The following is a 20,968-nucleotide window of genomic DNA, read 5'->3' on the forward strand; positions in this document are numbered from 1 at the left end:
GCCAGCCGGAACCCACCCCTGGCCACAAACCATTACATTACAGGTATAACTCTGCCTCCTTGTCACTTTCCTGATTCTTTTCCGATTGAAGATACTATGCTTTGAACTTCAGACCTTCTTCATGCAAAGCACATATCCTCCACAGAATGGAGGTTTTGTCCTGCAATTCCACTCATTCCAAAGTCCTACATTATACACATACTTTATATACATCATCTTGTAGAGCAGAGGTGGTGCAGTGGGTAGAGTGCAGTACTGCAGGCCAATTCAGCTGACTGCTATCTGCAGTTCAGTGGTTCAAATCTCATTGGCTCAGGGTTGACTCAGCCTTCCATCCTTCCGAGGTGGGTAAAATGAGGACCCAGATTGTAGGGGCGATATGCTAACTCTCTAAATCGCTTAGAGGTGGCTGAAAGCCCTATGAAGCAGTATATAAGTCTAACTGCTATTGCTATTGCTATCTTCAAATAGTCAAGTTTTCCCTGGTCTGCACAGAATATTACACGTTACGGTGGGCTTCCACCTGCCTTAGTATTCTCCACGGTGAAGGAAGAGTGGGGGGAATGTTAGCTTCTCAGGGAAATAAGGTTGAATTCAGGGATGGTATTCACTTACCTTCCTTACTGGTTTGCGAATGTGAGCTCACATGTGCCCCGTCCACGTATGTGCTCAGTGTTCCATGCATGCACTTTGGCTTAAAAAGGGGCCTAAATGGGATGCCATAGAGCTGGGGTTAGTGGGCAGGGACACCTGCAATTTCCACTACTGGTTCAGGCAAACCGGTTCGAACCAACAGACTACCACCTCTGGTTGAATTCTGTGTGAAGGAAATTTTGAATCTATCAGCTGAAATCGACCTTTGATTTTCAGCCTCAGCAAGAAGGATTCACCAGCCATCTGTCTTATGTCTTCTCCATATTCTATCTTTCTTTCTGCTCACTATTAAGCACCCCTTAACCAGAACAAAAAAAAAAGGTTGTTTCCTACTTCAAATCGAATGAACAATAACAACTACCCTGTTTCCCAGAAAATAAGACCTCCCCGGATAATAAACCCAATCGGGCTTTTGAGCGCATGTGCTAAAATAAGCCCTCCCCCCAAAATAAGCCCTCCCTTAAAATATTGCAACACAGCAGCAGCCATAAGGTGACTACACTTGTCACCTCCTGCACCTCAAAAATAATAAGACTTCCCCAAAAATAAGGCTAAGTGCTTATTTTGGGGGTCAAAAGAAAATAAGACCCTGTCTTATTTTCAGGAAAACATGATATTTTAACTCTCTTGTTTTCAGAAACCAGATCCCTCTCAGAATTACCAATATGGGAAGGGAAAAGAAAAGGGGGAAAAAAAAAACTATCGGTATTGCTACTGTTGGATGGAATCAGTGCTGAGACCATCAATTGCTATAATTAACCAATTAATGGCTTGATTGCCAATTAGCAACACCACTCTGATCATTTGGATCCAGCCATCTGGAAGAGCTTTCTGTGTGATGTTAGTAAAATCCAGCCAGCCATCCCTGTCGCAATTCAGCGCTGTTGCAGGACTGAAAAGATTAATTGCAAGCTTGGTGACGGAGGAGGGGCTGTGCCCTGGGGGTGGGGGGTGGGGGGGTTTATGCACCATCCAATGATTTCCAAAATTACAGCCAGCATTTTTTGAATTTTTGCAGACATGAGGTTTGTGCCTCGTTTTGCTGAGCTGTACAATAACAGCTTTTATATATACCATAAGAGTGTTCAAAGAACTTCACAAGAGAATGTAAGAATAGATTTATTAAGATGCCCCCAAGAAGTCCACAGAATAGTTTTCCATAACGCACTAAGTTACAGACCTATGATTTTCTGCAGGAAATATAATTTTAATATGACAGAAAGGAGAAATGGCTCGATCCATTTTAATGGAAAGCAATCGATGCTGGGAAATTTGGGGGCAGACAAGCCCAGCGCCTCTTCAAACACAGCGGTCCTTTTCTCAGCCACCTGAGAGAACATGAAAGAAAGAGATGCAGCTGTTTAAGGCTCAAATTAAAGAGGCTGCTATTTTAATGAGTCAACCCACTTAAACATATGGGAAGAAACTAGGGCTACCTGCTGCCATCTAGCGGCTGACTGAATTGTTGCAGCCTGCACTGCTCAAAGCTACAGTTTGTTGGCTCTCAGTACTGTATTGTTGAGGTTTTCACAATACTATCTGAAAATAATCATATTGGCGAGAATAGTAGGACAGGTCGTTCTCGACGTATAACTGTCTATTTAGCGACCGTTCAAAGTTACAACAGCACTGGGAAAAATTATTTAGGACCATTTTTCACAGTTATGCCCTTTGCAGGATTCCCATGGTCACGTGATCAAATTCAGATGCTTGACAACTGTCTCATATTTAGGATGGTTGTAAGTTCCCGGGGTTTTGTGATCAGCTTTTGTAACCTTCTGAAAGTCAGTGGGGATGCCAGATTCACTTAACAACTGGGTTACTAACATTAAATGCAGCGATTTGCTTACAAACTGTGGCAGGAAAGGTCATAAAATGGGACAAAACTCACTTAACAGCTGCCTTGCAGAGCAACCTAAATTTTGGACTCTACTGTGGTCATCAGTCAAGAACTACTTGGAATGTTATCTATTCAATAAGGTTTGGCAAAACTCATTTAAAACGTTTCACTTAACAACAGACATTGTGGTCGTATATACAGAACAGGATTTTGTTGGCTATTCTGTTGGGCATCTTGTGTCTGCTTCCCCCTGCAGAATCTAGCTCGCCCTTAGATCAGTGTTTCTCAACCTCAGCAACTTTGAGATGTAGTGCATGTACTTCAACTCCCAGAATTCCTCAGCCAGTATGTTGGCTGGGGAATTCTGGGAGTGGAAGTTTGAAGTTTGAAGTTTTGTTTTATTTATATGCCGCCCTATTCCCTGCAGGGACTCAGGGCGGCGAACAACTCAAACGGGGAAGGGAACATACAGAACAAGACAAATTTTTTAAAAAATAACCAACCACCGTACACATGTTAAAGTAGCCGAGGTTAAGAATCATTGCATTAGATGTCTAAGGAGATTCTCAGTCATCCAGATCAGGGTTGTCCCAAAAATGCAATTTTCCCCACCGAGGGGCAACTGGAATTTCTTCTTGTTGTTGTTTTGAAGACGTTTCACTTCTCATCCAAAAAGCTTCTTCAGCTTTGACTAGATGATGGGGAATGGAAGGATTTATATATTCTTTGCAAACAGCTAGTCATTTGCATCCTTTTAGAGAGTCATTGAGGCCACCTGGAGGTTGACCCTGAGGACATAGACAAACCTCCAGGTGGCCTCAAGGACTCTCTAAAAGGATGCAAATGACCAGCTGTTTGCAAGGAATATACATCTTTTCATACCCCTCCCGCCCCCCATCCAGTCATACCTGAAGAAGCTTCTTGGATGAAAAGTGAAACATCTTCAAAGAAAAACGAGGAAGTCCAGGTGCCTCTTGAAGAAGAAAAAAGCACCGTTGGGACTACATTAGATGGCTACAAAGAGATGCAGAACATTCCAATATGTGTCTCTTGTATAATAGTAGTTCTTACAACCCAGATAATGGTAAGCTCATAATTGGGGTTAACAATTCTTGTGAACTCAATCTTACAGTTGTACTAGCCCAATTCAAAAGCCGACTTTGTGTGAGTAGGATTATGTCAAAAGAGATTTGCTTCTCTTTTCGTGGACCAGTATTAGAAGCCATTGAGCTCTTGAAGTATCCCAAATGATAGCGTTCAAAATACCTGTGGTGAAAGACCAATGGATATGGAAATAATAGAGAAGAAGAGAAAATAATTTACCTGTTTTCTTACCTACTTAGACTTCACATTAAACCTAATACATTAGAACAGCAAGAAATGCAAAGTATAAAAGAAACACAATTCTGCACAACTCATAAGTGTTAGGCTTCAAATGCATGGCAGAAGACTTCTGTTTTCAAGTCTTTCTAAGCACCACCTGAATTTCTGGAGATAGCTCATTCAATGGACTTTTGTTGTTGTTAGTCGCGAAGTCGTATCCAACCTATTGTGACCCCATGGAGAATGTTCCTCCAGGCCTTCATCTTCTGAAGTGCATTCAAGCTTCAGTGACTCCATCCAGCCACCCCATTCTCTGCTGTCCCCTTCTTCTTTTGCCCTCAATCGTTCCCAGCATGAGGCTCTTCTCCAGTGAGTCCTTCCTTCTCATTAGGTGGCCAAAGTATTTGAGTTTCAACTTCAGGATCTGGCCTTCTAAAGAGCAGTCAGGGTTGATTTTCTCTAGGACTGACCGGTTTGATCATCTTGCAGTCCAAGGGACTCACAGGAGTCTTCTCCAACACCATAGTTCAAAGGCCTAAATTCTTTGGTGCTCAGCCTTTCTTATGGTCCAACTTTCACAGCCATACATTGCAACTGGGAAAACCATAGCCTTGACTATACATACTATACTTCTGTTGTCAGGATGATGTCTCTGCTTTTTAGTATTCTGTCTAGATTTGTATAAAAGAAACACGATACTGCACAACTCATAACCATTAGGCTTCAAATGCATGGCAGAAGACCTCTGTTTTCCACGGACTTTAGATACCCTCCAATCTCATGACTGGGAGATTCCCCAAGCTTTCCTTCCTGGAATGACCTCAACAGATGTGTAGCTTTACCTGAAAAAGCTTGTCCTGACTTACATAGGCCTTTAAAGATTAAAACCTCTAATGACTGTCTCTTTCAAGCATGTAGACTCCTATTTTCTGCATGGAACATAGCTTCTGGATGGTCTACAAAGGCAAAGTCAGATCCAAAGAATTAGGACCATTTGTGTAGGTTGCAGCACAAAGGATTTTTTGAAGTCACAAGAATCTGGTCAATTAATGGTCAGCACTAAACTGGCACTAGATAAAAATCAGTGGAACTCAAGGTGAGATGGAGTTGGGTCTCTTGTGGCAACGCAAGGACTCTAAATTGATGACATGTTTCACTCTACCCTCCAGTTCTGCCTGCTCTCCTCTTATATCCATCTTTGTATAAATCACAATGAAATAATCCATAAAGATGCTGATAAGGGTAAAGTCCCTATTGCCTCTACTGCAATAAATTAATGGCATCGTCATCTGTTATTCAAACCAAGCATTAATATAGCCAAGTTTTCATGGATTTGTTGTGTTCTTCATTTCTAGAGAGCACAAGAGACTTCATGTTGATAAAGCAATGTTGGTAATGAGCACTCAGACTAAAGTGCAAAGAATCAATAGGCCCACGGGACAGTTTTCTGAGAAACGTCAAGGGACTGCTTGTTTTACATTAAAATTTCATGCAGAGGCAACAAAACCATGGCAGCGTGTGACATCAATTTATCCTCTGCGCTACACACTGCTTTCTTGTCAGTCTCTGCTGCTGTAGCATTTGCATAGCTTCTAAAATGATGCACAAGGCCACCCAAGCAAAATGATCCGTGCGCTAGCCTTTAAATATAGCATGAGTGATATAAGTTAAGGATTGTATCAGAGGTGGTATTCTCCTGGTTCGCTCCGGTTCAGGAGAACCAGTAGTGGCAGTGACGGGAGGCTCCACCCACTCACCCAGATGTCATCACAGACACTCTGTGCATGCGCAGAAGGTTATGTGCATGTGCAGAAGAGCCGCGTGCAAGCTCCCAGTTCCAAACTGGTAGCGAAGCTAAGAGAAAACCATTATTGGAATGTATATCTTCATAATTTTCTCTGTGATTAGTGTGTGTTATGAAAGATTTACCTTTCTTTTGAAGGACACATGGTGGAAGATATTGAGCTAGGTTCAACCAGAAATGTCTTAAAAATCCTCAACTGCAAACTTAGTGTATGTGTATTGCAAGTACATAAGCACACAAACAGACTCTAGAAAGTGTACAGAGAAAACAAGGAGCCATTTTTCACACTTATGACCATTGCAGCATCCCTATGATCACATGATCAAAATCCAGATGTTTGGCAACTGATTCACATTTATGATCATTGCTGTGTCCCAAAATCATGCGATCATCTTTTGCGATCTTCTAACAAGCAAAGTCAATGATGAAGCCAGATTACCTTAACCATGTTACAAACTTAACAATGGCAGTGGGTCACTTAACCATGGCAGGAAAGGTCGTAAAATGGGACAAAACTCACTTAACAACTTTGTCAACTCTGAAGCGAACCTGGCTGGGGCCATTTTGGAGGCTTCAGGGTTGCCCCAATGCGAAGAAGGAATAGGGAGGGGGGGGACATAGTTAGATGGGGGGGGGGGGGTTGTAGCAAAAACAAAATAGTTCCCTGTGGGAACCAAGGATGTTCCAACAAGTGGCTGGAGAAAGGAGGAGTGAAGTAACCAAGCAACCTGATAGCACCTTGGTTGGACAATGTGACTGATTGTTTGGGGAAAGGGAGAACTTTCACTTTTTAATCAGATGAAAACTGGTGCTGCGGGAACTTTCAGAGTCGGTTTTCACCCGTTTGTGCCAATCTCCAATAAAACTGTTCTTTGAAGAATCTGCCGGACTCGGAGTTCTGCTATCTATGGGATTATTACTTGGAACCCTGACAAACTGACTTCCTTAGCAACATAAATTCTGGGCTTGATTGTGGTCATAAGTCAAGGACTACCTGTAAGTAATGCTTTCAGGCTCCAAAACGGCAGGATGGAACTGAACATTAGGGGGAAAAGAACTTCCTAAGGGATCCTTAGGAACAGCAGCTTGGCAGTAAGAATTTTTAGATGGCGGTCACAAGTGAAAAAGCAGCATCAAGTCCCGCTGTTCAAAACTGCCCATTTAGCCAATTGTATCTTAGGACACGAGCCAAAGTCCTTTTTCAAAGCCGCTAAATGTGGCGCTTTAATTGGGTACCTTTCAAGGCTATCATTCTGTTGGATTTTTCATTTGCATGAAAGAATGACGGGTACTAATTGTCTCTGCACTCTTTTTCTCATTAGTTATCCAAACAAACTGAGATACTGTTATCAGGAGCCCTTAATTAGATACAAGGCACAGTGAAATAACTGCCGTCCAACACAAAGGCTGCTTATTAGATTTTATGGGGGATGCCTTGAACATATTACTGGAAGTTGAACTGGATTGGATTTAATATGACACATTCCTATTTTTACTAGTTTGTGATCCGGTCAAGCTGTTGGGCCAACTTCGGGTTGGGCAATCAAAGAAGAAACACATTTCCCCGCCTCTGATGACATGATCCTTTCCCCCAAAATTATCATATTTATTATAATTATCTATTTGTGTGCTGCCCATCTCGTCTAGAGGTGACTCTACCTTAATAGCTAAACATGGATATGAGAGAGTGCACCACATTTTACTTTCCCTTTCCTTTTGTAATTTTAGCAATAGCAATAGCAATAGCAGTCAGACTTATATACCGCTTCATAGGGCTTTCAGCCCTCTCTAAGCGGTTTACAGAGTCAGCATATTGCCCCCAACAACAATCCGGGTCCTCATTTTACCCACCTCGGAAGGATGGAAGGCTGAGTCAACCTTGAGCCGGTGAGATTTGAACAGCCGAACTGCAGAACTGCAGTCAGCTGAAGTAGCCTGCAGTGCTGCATTTAACCACTGCGCCACCTCGGCTCTATAAATTTTGTAATCTCTGCAATTCTAGTTGAATTAGGACAATTTCTGTAGTCCTGGAAATGCACCATTCATAAGTCTCAGGAACATCACAGCTACTACAGGATACATCCATCCATTCCCAAGATACTTTATCATAGTTACCATATTTACTATGCGGATGGCTATATTGTTTAGAGTTGCACTAAGCCCTGTGCTTGTGAGTTCAGCTGTATCAAGACTACATTTTGTCATATTTTACTCTAAATTGTACTTTATCCAGTGGTGGGATTAAAATAATTTAATGACCGGTTCACCCAGGGTCAGTTTGACCGTCGTGGGAGGTGTGGCCCATCCCATCCTCCAGCTCCACCGCACATGTGGGATGAGCCTCTCATGATGGCCAACCTGACCCTGGATGAATCAATTGTTAAATTACCTTCCCCCTCACCCCACTATCAAAGTGGATCCTGGGCACTGCACTGAATGGAGAAATGGGGAGCGGCCAGCCCGAAGGAAGGAGGAGGAGCAGGGAGAAGAAAGAAGGAAAGCAGCCTTCTCCTTTCCTTGCAGCGGCTGCTCCCTTGCCCGTTTCTCCATTGCAGCGCAGTGCTATCAACTTTGATAGCAGGGCGGGGGATAGGAGTTAACCGGAGCGAACTGGCTGAATCCCACCACTGATTTCATACACACAAAATAATACAGATCTTATGGTATAATTGCATTTGTTTATTTACCAATTTGTATATACATGTCAGTCAAATAATAAAGGAGCAACCTAAAAAAAGAATAAACCAATGAACATCCCCCTTGCATTTTACAATGGGAGATATTTAATCTTTACGTTTGACTAATAATATTGGTGTAAGACTAAGGTTGATTCTATTTTCATTTCTCAAAACAAGTATATGAGGACAAACCATGTATGGAAACCAAAGGCCCCAAAGTCTTTATGTTGTTTATAGATAGTATATTTTTGTCAATTCTGATATAAATTGATTTATTTTCACCTCTAGGGTCAAAACCTAGCTGACCCAAGAATTTCCTGGCAGTGAGAACAACTAGTCAATGATTGATTGATTGATTTATTATATTTGTATGCTGCCCTTTTCCCCCGAAGGGGACTCAGGGCGGCTCACAATTCAGATCAGGGAAGGGGGTACAGACAAAAAATAAAACAAAACATAAATGCATAATTTAAAAACACACAACAGTCATACCATTCGAGACGGGGGCAACAGCTCTTTAGCCCCAGGCCTGTCGGAATAGCCAGGTTTTAAGGGCTTTGTGGAAGGCCTGGAGGGTGGTGAGGGTTCGAATCTCCATGGGGAGTTCGTTCCAGAGGGTCGGAGCAGCCACAGAGAAGGCTCTCCTCCGGGTAGTCGCCAGTCGACACTGGCCGGTGGATGGAATTCGGAGGAGGCCTAATATGTGGGATCTAATCGGTCTAGTGGAGGTGATTGGCAGCAGGCGGTCTCTCAAGTACCCAGGTCCAATACCATGAAGGGCTTTATAAGTGATGACTAGTGCCTTGAAGCGTATCCAGAGACCAATAGGCAGCCAGTGCAGCTCGCGGAGGATAGGTGTTACGTGGGTGAACCGAGGTGCACCCACGATCGCAATGGAACAGAAGACCTCTAACGTCTCTTCCAATACTATTATTCTAGTCTAGAATAATCTCAAATATTTAAAGCACATGGGGACATAAGCCTACACAGGGACTCTAGCAAATTGCAGCCATGTCAACAGTACACATTTAAGAAAGGAAGCACTGCACAACTGTGATGCATCTGACTTTGAAAGCAGTACAATACTCCCTTATTCTGCAACGAGAAAGCAGGATTGTGGATATTTCCTGGGAATAACGGTGAATTAAAGCAGTGGTTGTAGAGTGGCTCACTGGCTAAGATGCTGATCTTGTCGATTAGAAAGTTTGGCAGTTCGGCCGTTCGAATCCCTAGTGCCACATAATGGAGTGAGCTCCCGTGACTTGTCCCGGCTTTTGCCAACCTAGCAGTTTGAAAGCATGTAAAAATGAAAGTAGAAAAATAGGAGCCACCTTTGGTGGGAAGGTAACAGTGTTCCGTGTGCCTTTGGTGTTTAGTCATGCTGGCCACATGATCATGGAGATGTCTTCAGACAGTGCTGGCTCTTCAGCTTTGAAACAGAGATGAGCACTGCCCCCTAGAGCTGGGAACGACTAGCACATATGTGCGAGGGGAACCTTTACCTTTACCTAAGACAATTTTGCTTTGAGTAGAGCTGACAAGTGGAAAGTAGATCCCTCTCTGGAGGAGGATTTGAGATCACCCAAGTGGCTCTTTATGGACACTCTCTGTGATGGGATCATAAAGTAGTGGTCTCAATGGGTTTTAGAGCTCTGGGAATAAATAGAGACATTGCCCCCCAAGCGGCAGTCAGAAAATTTCACAAGGATACTGGATTTGTCCACCTCCCCTCTTAATCAGTTTTATTGGAAATGACTTATAAATTGTTTTGGTTTGGGGGCAATAAGAACCTCCAGAGAAGGACAAGTAATATTAGATTGAGTGATTTTCCTCTGATCCACATGGGAAGAAGACTTATGTAAGTAAAAGGCTGATTAGAATGTTGATTTTTAAAAAGATTTTAAACAGACTAAGGGGACTGATTGACTGGAAACAAGACTTTGAAAAGTTACAAAAGATATTTCTAGTTTGTTTAAAAATCCTATTAAAAATACATGAAGATATGAGTTTAAATCTAAGAAATCTCTTCCTGGGAAATGTTCTGGATGGGAGAAAAACATGATAAGAGAAGACCTTGAAGGCTGGTTACTAGAGGCAACCAGAAAGAATTAAAGATTATAATTAAAGGAAAACTCCCACTAGTACAGGATGGAGAAAAATATTTTGACTTTGGGAGAATTTGAGGCTGTATCACAGCAATGTACCCAGAATTTAGTCTTTAGATTATCTAATACAATAGAAATGAGATACTAGATAGAAGAAATATCTGAGAATGTGGCTGCCTAGAATACCGATTTAAAACTGATAGTGTATACGAATAATATTTATAAACATGTTATACAATACCAACAAATGTATCTGGAGGAGATTTCAATAGTTAAAAGGAACACATGAATCTATTCGCAAAAGTGATGTGTAATATATATGAAGGAATTCCTGAGAAAAGCAAAATAAGTAAAAAATTAACTTGGGGACATTGCCTTAAAGCAGGGATGTAAAACTCAAGGCTCGCGGGCTGGATGTGGCCCGCAGTGTGCTTAGATCTGGCCCTGGAAACAGTGATGGACCGCCCCACGGTGCCTCTGCCAGTGAAAATGGAGCTCAGGAGGGCCGTGCGCAGCCTCCTGACCTTCGTTTTCATTAGCAGAGGATCGCAGGAGGCTATCACAGCCTAAAACAGAGTTTGGGAGCCCATTTTCAGTGGAAGAGCACTCGGGCTACCACAGGTGCCCCCAACACGGATGACGTCAAACTGGCCATGCCCACCCCGACCACACCCACCCCAGCCCCCCAAGATCAAACACAACCCTGATGCGGCCCTCAATGAAATCAAGGTTGACATCCCTGCGTTAAAGGAATAACCAAGACCTTGAAGTTAAAACTTAGATTCCCAAAGGATGCCAATTTAACCAAGGTTAAACTATATATGTTTCTCTCTCTTTTTAACAGCTTCTAATGCAGAGTGTCATGTCTCATGTGCTTAGGATGCTGGGTTGACAATCAGCAAACCCGTGTTCGAGACCTGAGTGCTGCTACATGATGGAGTGAGCTCCTGTCATTCGCTCCAGCTCCTGCCCATCTAGGAGTTCAAAATCATGCAATTTCAAGTAGGTATATTACTGTGGAGATGAAAGGACCCCTCAATCGGGCACTCCCTGAACAATGGTGATGTCACCAGCTAATTCTTTCAACCCGGAGGTATCTTGGTGCTTCCAACATGAATGGGATGGGATGACTTCTAATGGTTTTTTCTTGGCTAGGTCTGAATGATGAAGCTTTAAATTTTGTTTATGGATAAGATATAGAAGAAGAGAGTTTTGGTATATTTTTAGGGAAAGTTATAAGCTATGATATTTTAATTAAGAGGAGATGAAGAGAACAGAAGTGGGTTGTTCCTGGTTTGGCCCGGATCAGGTGAACCGGTAGTAGCAGCAGCATAAGGCTCCGCCCACCTGCCCGGAAGCTTCTGGGCATGCTGGTTCACACCCGAACCAGTAGTAGAAAAATTGGCAACCCACCTCTGGAAGAGAAGGTGATAATAACTTAATTTCTGGGTCATCAGTTGAAGGGTTTAAATATTAATAGTTTCAATTTGTTGTTTCTAGTACCTTTTAATTGAATTTTTCTTGACTGTGTTTGAATGATGAGGTTTTAAAGATTTGTTGATAGATATGAGATAAGACATGGGAAGAAGAGATTTATAGAAAATGACAAAGTGTTGAGTAAAGTGCAAGAAAGAATTATGAAATGGATTTACTTGTTTAAAGTTAAAATATACTGAAAGATGAGGTTTTATTATTTGCTGATATCTCAAAAAGATGAGATATGGGATGAGGAAAGTTTGGGTTAAAATATTAGAGGTGTTAAGCTATTAAAAAGGTTTATACTTGTCTTGATGAAGGAGGAAGTTACATACATACATACATACATACATACATACATACATACATACATACATACATTTTTCCTTTTTATGTATTTTCCCCTTTTCCTGCCCACCCTTTTTGCACTTTTTTTGTTTATATTCTTCTCAGTTTATATTAGCTTTTTATCTTTGTAATTTTAAACTTCAATAAAAAATATAATTAAAAAAAGTAAAGAAAATAGGATTGTTCTGGTAGAATTCCCATTTTGTCAGACTTATCCAATTTGAGTAATAAACCCTTTTTTTCTAAACTAGCTCCCTTTGGTTGTATTGGGTTTCAATTCCCTTAATCCCAAATTAGAGGCACGAGGTCAGAATTCAGAGAGCTGAATTCGTGTTTCTCTCTTCTCTACAGATATACAACTGTCATTCCTTTATCACTCCTCTGGATTTGAAGTAAAAGAATGAAAAGGCTACATTTTTCTTTTCCTTTGAGAACTTCAGATGCTACAGTGTGATACTTTGCCTCAATCTATCTTGGAATTTGAATGACATACCAACAGCTGGGCCACTGCACCTTCCTCTCCATTGTCAGTTAATTTTTTACAGAAAGAAAACAAGATCCTCATTTATGGATTCTGACAACTTAAAGACATCTGGAGGACTTGTCTGATGCCTGTTTTCCACACTAACAGAGAATGATGGGACTCTGCTAGTTGCCAAGGTTGGAATGATAACTCGAATGGGGGAAAAGAATGCATTTAATGAGTTCTAGTATATTAAAGATTTCTGCTATTAAAGTCTTCCTCATGGCTGGATGAAGAATTCTGGGAGTTGACATCTACAAGTCTTAAATTTGCCAAGTTTGGAGACCCCTCCCCTGGATACATGGATTGGAATACATTACAATCCCAGATTGTGCCCTGAAGATATTCTATCAGGTACATTTCATCCTCAACAAGAGACAAAATACAAAGTTACAAGGAAAAATAAGAAACTGGGTAGGTTGGACCTTTGTTCAGTCTAAAATACCTGCAGGCAAGTAATCTATCTATCTATCTATCTATCTATCTATCTATCTATCTATCTATCTATCATCTATCTATCTATCTATCTATCTATCTATCTATCTATCTATCTATCTATCATCTATCATCTATCTATCTAATATATATCTATTATATATAAGCTAAATACCACTCGCTCATCATGAAGTCTCCAGAACCTTAAAGCCTACCAACTTGAAAGTTGGCATGTATGTTCCTCTTGGCTTCTTGGTGCTCGCTAAGAAAGGATTTTTCGAAATGATCATCAGATGATTAGTATTTCTTATACAATATTATATTAAAACACATCGATGCTAAGGAGTTACATGTTCTACTCCCCCTTCCCACCTGAAAGGAACTCTGTTCTAACTCCTAGATGCTTTATATGGGCGTGGCCAGCACGTGACTCATCCAGCCTGGAGGCTGGTCCAATCACATGATTTCATAGTGAAGCACGGGCATCCAGCTAGTAGATGAATAAAATAATCATAGGGACCTCATCAGTTCCTTAAGATACTGAGAATGTTTCCAGTACAGACATATAACCAATACTGCTCCATATGCTTGCTTATCAAAACAAGATGTACTGAAGATGATGTGATATTTCAGGGAATTTTGGGAACACCTGGACAGAATGGACCAAATGCAGAATAATCTCACCTTGCCAGAATTAACATGACCTTTAAAATCTGGCATTTCTATGCTGCTAACCTTCACCTCTTGTTCTATTTCTCCTCCTATAAAATTATGACTTCTATTTTATCACAGATATTAGCACGTATGCTAGCTGTCAAGTGAGAAGCAATTCATCATGTCTGTTACCCAATTATCCACATGATGCCATTCCTTCTATTTCCAAACATTGGCACACTGAAAGCTCCAGAATAGAATGCTAGTGAAAAGAGAGAGAGAAAATAAGCAGTGATGTGCAGCTTCGCCACAACTACTTTGGCAACTGGCACAGCCTGTTAAGCTCTGAAACAAATAGAAACTCTCTGGCCACTTAATTGCAGAAGACTCTGTAATAAAATGCTTGCTATCATTTATTACGGAGAGTGGCACCTTCACAACTGCTCTAACAGGTACATGTAAAAGGGGTCAACCTAGAGTGGCTTTGCTTGAGGTGTAAATGGGGCTCAGTATAAATTCTGAAAAAAAATTGTGCGATCTAGGTTGGCCCGATTGATTGATTGATTGATTGGCCAAACTCACCCAATGAGCTTTCATGGCAGAAACATCCAAAAGACCCAATTATTTCCATCAACCTGATAAGAGCAGTACTGGGTCATTTCAATGCAAACTCCATCCCTCTCATATATGCATGCGATTCAGTAGTGGGATTCAGCCAGCTTGCACCTATTCAGCAGAACCGGCTGTTAATTTTCTAAGCAGTTCAGAAAACCGGTTGTTGGAAGAAATATCCTTTCGTTTTTTCCACTTTACAAGACTAATCCTGTAAGGAAAGCAGGAAGGAAACATTCTGGTGTTGTTTCTAGCCTAATCTTTATTGCCCTGCTTACAGAAACTGCCTCTCCGGTTAACCCTTATTACATTGTAACAGCTAAGGCGAAGCGCCCATCGCCCTGAGTGTTATTGAGTTGGCCATGCCCACCCAGTCACATGACCACTGAGCCCATGCCTACCCAGATGGTCATTAGGGAAGAGAACCAGTTGTTAAATTATTTTGAATCCCACCACTGATGTCATTTATATAGGTGTCACAATGACAATCTGCTTTTAGCATTTGCCCCTTTTGACTTCCTCTGCAGATTCTTCTGTCCCATAGCTAAGAGTGATGGTTTTTCCCAAGTCCAGCACCTTAACGTCCACCCCACAATGACTTCCTTTCATGAGAAATATCCCCTGACTGAAATCCTGGGATATGGATCCCAAGTACATGTTTAATACACTGAATTAGGAAGATGGGGGAATGTAAACTGGTGCAAGATCAAATCTTGTATTCTCAGTTACCGTAGAAGGGCAGGTAGAGCTGGGAGGTGGAGTTAAATGCACCATTAGCTTAGGGTCATAAGGCTCCCACAAACAATCTGCATCCAACTGAAATGGGACAACTCACCACAGCCAATTCCCATGACCAACTTGCTGTGGCCAACTTGCCACGGCCAATTCACTGGGGCCCAACTCATCCCAGCCAACTCACAGTGGGACAACTCCCCGTGGCCAATTCGCTGAAGGACAACTCACTCCAGGATTCATTTAGTTTCTTTAAACTTTTGTTGACCACAATTTCATCAAAATTATTTTACCTCTTGCATCAAAGGAAACATCCCTAAGACTACTTTTGTAATGCCTTGCGGAAAAATAAAAGGGACCAATCCCTTGCTGAGTTCTCCCAGGTGATTGTCCCATGTCGAATTGACCACAGCGAGTTGTCGCATGACAAATGGGCAGCAACAAGTTGGCTGTGTTGGCCACACCGAGCTGGCCATGCAAAGTTGACTTTGGCGAGTTATCCTAGACCCCCATCCAACCCCTTCTGAATTCTGCTGATTCTTATCTGGTGCCAATTTAGTATTGAACTTCATTTGACAAGATTCTTGTGTACAGTCTTGAGCAATAAATCCTTCAAACTGCAATTTTATGTATGGGCCTGATCCTTTATGCCTGACAGTGATTACATCCAGGGCTAGCAAATATTGCTTGTGAAAGTGGCATTGCTGCACTCTGAATATTGGTACTATGAACAAACACACATATAATACAACTTTACAAACATCTCAGAATATCCTTGTATTTTCATTCCTCTGTTGGGCCAACTGGATCATCTAACATACTCTTATTAATTCACAAGAATGAGAATTAGACATCATAGCAGTGTTCCAATATCTCAGGGGCTGTCAAGCTATTCTCCAAAGCACCTGAGGGCAAGACAAGAAGCAATGGGTGGAAACTAATTGTCAGCCCTTCTTCATTCACAAATCAGGAAAGAAAACCACCAGACTCCATTTGTTGAAATCAAGTGTACTTTTACTAATCATAAATGAAAAGAAGCTAAGCTAAGCTAAGTCTGATTATTTAAACGCGAAAGCGAATAATATATTGTATATTTCATTCCCCCTCCCCTTGGCATCCCATATACAGTCCAATCATAATTCTCCCAAATGTCAGGTGTGAGATAATGTCGAAAGGCATCACCAGGATGGAATACTGGGCCGTTGGCCTTGGCGGGAAACACTCCTCCACATGCACAGTAAGGTGGTCAGTTCAAAATCTAGGATCTTCCTCCAGCACAACAATGATTCCCCTCCCAAATACCATGCCCCCCTTTCCCTGTTTCAATGGCAGCCGAAGCAGTAGCAAAGCGGAGGCTGACACTAATCAAGGAGAGAAGCAACTTAGAACTAAGGAGAAATTTCCTGATAGAACAATTAATCAGTGGAACAACTTGCCTCCAGAAGTTGTGAATGCTCCAAGAATGGAAGATTTTAAGAAGAGATTGGATAATCATTTGTCTGAAGTGGTGCAGGGTTTCCTGCCTAAGCAGGAGGTTGGACTAGAAGACCTCCAAGGTCCCTTCCAACTCTGTTATTCTATTCTAATGCTCAGACTGACATGATTGATTTGGACTTGACTTGACAGTAAAAACACAAGAGCCACATCAAGGTCTGACTCGAGAGACAGTCTATGCTTGTCTATTCTCAGGAGAAAAACTTCCAGCAATGAGTTGCACCATGGATCACAGCCGTGTCAAGAAGAAATGAAAACAAATGCAGCATAGGAGGAGGCAAGGGGCAGAGTGAGCTTTCCATCACCTATGTGGGCATGAAATGTAATTCCTTACATGGGAAGAAAGAGTGAGGACACTGTGAAAATATCTTTAGAATGACAGCCAGTCACATCCGTTTTACATCCTCTCGTCTCCAATTTCCAAGCAGAAAAACAAATAAAATACATCTTCATTACTTTTTATCATGGTTTCTTTTTTTACTCCATTGGACACAACAAGATTTGCCTTTGAAATTTCTCTCCAAGGAGAAGAGGATTTCAGAGCATAGGGCTTGGGCTTGGTTGATTACAACTGTTGGCTGTATAGCTGCCCATTGATCAAGCTGGGAAGAGTCAGCAGAACATATCAACTGATTGAAGGTATACGTCTGTGATGGCAAACCTATGGCACGTGTGCCCAAAGTGGCACGGGAAACCATATCGCCCGGCCTGTTTGTCTTCTGGATTTCTGGCACACATGTGTGCACGACAATCAGCTGTCCTCGTGCGCGGCAGTGCCAAAAACTGGTGTGGGCATGCTCGCCGGCCAGGTGATTGTGAGGTGAACCCGGAAGTTAGGATTTTCTGGAGCATGATCCCAACGCATGTGCACGTGTGACATTTCCACGTGACCTTTTTGGCACTGGGTACCGAAAAGGTTCTCCATCACTGATATAGGTAGTCCTTAACTTAAAATAGCAATAGCAGTAGTGATAGCAATAGGAATAGCAATAGCATGTAGACTTATTATATACTGCCCCTAGTGCTTTACAGCACTCCCTAGGCACTTTACAATGTCATCTTATTGCCCCCAACAATCTGGGTCCTCATTTTACCCACCTGTGAAGGATAGAAGGCTGAGTCAATCCCAAACCTGGCAGGATCGAACTCCAGACTACGGGCAGAGTCAGCCTGCAATACTGCATTCTAACCATTGAAAACACCAGGGCTCTTACAACGGTTTACCGACAAAACCACACTCGACTGAACCGCGCCCGACTAAACCGCGCCCGACTAAACCACGTCGCTGATGTCATCAAAAGGGCGACAACAGCGCGGAGACAGAAGCACGTTGTAAACCCTAACCTAAAATTAACCCCTAAACCTAAACCTAACCCCACTAAACCTAATCCTAACCCTAACCCTAAACCTAACCCTAACCCTAACCCTAAACCTAACCCTTAACCTAACCCTAACCCTAACCCTAACCCTAACCCTAAACCTAATCCTAACCCTTAACCTAACCCTAACCCTAATCCTAAAGCTAACCCTAAACCTAACCCTTACCTTAAGTTGAATCGGCTTGCTTTCAAAGCGCTATTTAAAGCGCCCTTCTTTCTCCGCGCTGGCTGTTGTTGCCCTGTTGATGACGTCAGCGACGTGGTTTAGTTGAGCACGGTTTAGTCGAGCGCAGTTTTGATGGGTCACGTCTTACAACTACAACTGAGCCCAAAATTTCCATTCTTAAACAAGGCAATTGTTAAGTGAGTTCTGCCCTGTTGTATAAACTTTTGCCTCATTGTTACCCAAATTACTGCAGTTGTTAAGTGAATTGTGCGGTTGTGCAATGAATCTGGCTTCCCTCGTTGACTTTGCTTGTTGGAAGCCATTTGGGAAGGTTCCACTGATTAATAGTTCTCACTGTCAGGACATTTCTTCTTAGTTCTAGCTTGCTTCTCTCCTTGATTGGCTTCCATCCATTGCATCTTGTCCTGCCTTCAGGTGCTTTGGAGAATAGCATGACCCCTCTGATCTTCATGAAAGTGTCCAGAACTGATTTGCAAGTCTTTTTTTTTTTTAATTCCAAGAGCTTCCTTGATTTGGAAACCCTCAGATCAGATGGGAGGTTGAGAATCCTTTGAGAAGATCATTCAATTAACTGCATCAATCAGCCTTAGGGAATCTCAGAAGAACTAGCTAAATTCATAAGAATCAGGTGGTGTCGCTCAGTCTTGGTTCAGATGGCTTATTTAAGCTCTAAATCCCAGCTGTTTTTCTAAGTCCCATGATGTTGCATTCAATTGAATGCCATAGGCTGATTTTATAATTTCATCTGTCTATGCCTGCAGCATACATATATACAGGCCAAAACACAGCAGATGCAGTTTATTGTTACATCTCTACGTTAAGTTAGGCTTGTCATCTGGCAATAAAATGGCATAATGTATTTATGTTTGTACTGTATGATTGTATTTGCGTGGGGGAACTGCTTAGAGTCAGAATAGACTGGTGCAGGGATGGGTTCCTGTCAGTTATAACCTCTTCTATAGAAGAGGTTCCACAAATCTACAGTGCCGTTTAGAACCGGTTCCAGCTCCCTCCCCCTGCCCGTCTGCACATCATCAAGATGAAGAGCGAGAGGAGGAATTCTGGGAGTTGAAGTCCACAAGTCTTAAAGCTGCCAAGTTTGGATACCGCTGGGTTTTTTTTCCAAAGGGTTAGGGGTGCAAAGGTCTTGTAACTTGACAGCTTTAATACTTGCACACTTCAATGCCAGAGTTCCTGAGCCAAAATTTTGGTTGCTAAGCAAGAGTGTTGTTAAGTGAGTTTCACCACATTTTACAAGTTGGCACACCCACCCAGTCACATGACTGCCAAGCCACTCCCACTCAGTCACATGGCCAGAAAGCCACTCCCACAAAGCAGGCCACACCTACAGAAGAGGGTCTAAAAATTTTTGAAACCCACCACTGGACTGGTGTGACATGAAAGCATCTGTAATGAACGCATGCATAATACATACGACTTGGAGGGGTGAGGTATGAAGAGAAGTAGCATTAATTTACCTACTATTTCAGATGGGTTTAAAGGTAAAGGCAAAGGTTTCCCTCGCACATATGTGCTAGTTGTTCCTGACTCTAGGGGGCAATGTTCATCTCTGTTTCAAAACCAAAGAGCCAGTGCTGTCCGAAGATGTCTCTGTGGTCATGTGGCCAGCATGACTAAATGCCAAAGGTGCACAGAACACTGTTACCTTCCCACCAAAGATTCCTATTTTTCTACTTGCATTTTTACATGCTTTCTACAAGCAAAATTGTCTTAGGTAAAGATAAAGATTCCCCTTGCACATATGTGCTTGTTGTTCCCGACTGTAGGGGCTGTCATCTCTGTTTCAAAGTTGAAGATCCAGCATTGACCAAAGACATGTCCTTAGTCATGTAGAGGGCATGACTAAATGCTGAAGGCACACAGAGCACTGTTACCTTCCCACCAAAGTGGTTCCTATTTTTCTACTTGCATTTTTACATGCTTTCGAACTGCTAGGTTAGCAGAAGCTGGGACAACTAACGGGTGCTCACTCCATTATGCAGAACTAGGGATTCGAACCGCTGAACTGCCGACCTTTCTGATCGACGAGCTCAGTGTCTTAGCCACTGAGCCACTGCGTCCCATTCGGATGGGTTTAGGATAGAGTTTAACCAAAAGATGAAGAAAACAACCATGAAATGAAATTGTGAATTGATGAGCCAAGAATGATCAAATGTTAAGTATTTCAAGCATTGGTTTAGTGGAGCAGTTACAGCAAAAATATTTTGTTAAATGCTAAAGTTAATATCCATTAAGACAGAGATGAGCAGGCTTCGGAGTTGCTCGTGTGTGAATTTCAACTCTAGATTTTTCAACTCTAGATAATCCTTTGCCAATCCCCAGGCTGTCTTCCAACAATGCCCCCATCACTGCTGTAATTCAGTTCATCCATTTTACTGCTGATCATCATCTTCTTTCTTTCCACTTTTTCCAGCATTATGGACTTTCAAGAGAGCTAGGTCTTTACATAATGTGTCCAAAATATGCTAATTTAAACTTGGTCATTTGTGCCTTGAGTGGAAACTTTGGATTGACTTGCTCTATGATTCCTGCATTTGTTTTCTGGACTGCCCATGACATTTTGAGAAGCCATCTCCAACATCAAGTTCAACAACACAACATCAGCAGTGGTGAGTTTCTAATTTTTTTCCCCTACCACTTTGCTCGTGCACACGCTTTGCTCGTGCACACGCATCCAGGTGGGGTGAGGCGGGCGGAGCCTCC

Source organism: Thamnophis elegans, chromosome 3 (assembly GCF_009769535.1).
Source record: "Thamnophis elegans isolate rThaEle1 chromosome 3, rThaEle1.pri, whole genome shotgun sequence".
Taxonomy (NCBI): domain Eukaryota; kingdom Metazoa; phylum Chordata; class Lepidosauria; order Squamata; family Colubridae; genus Thamnophis; species Thamnophis elegans.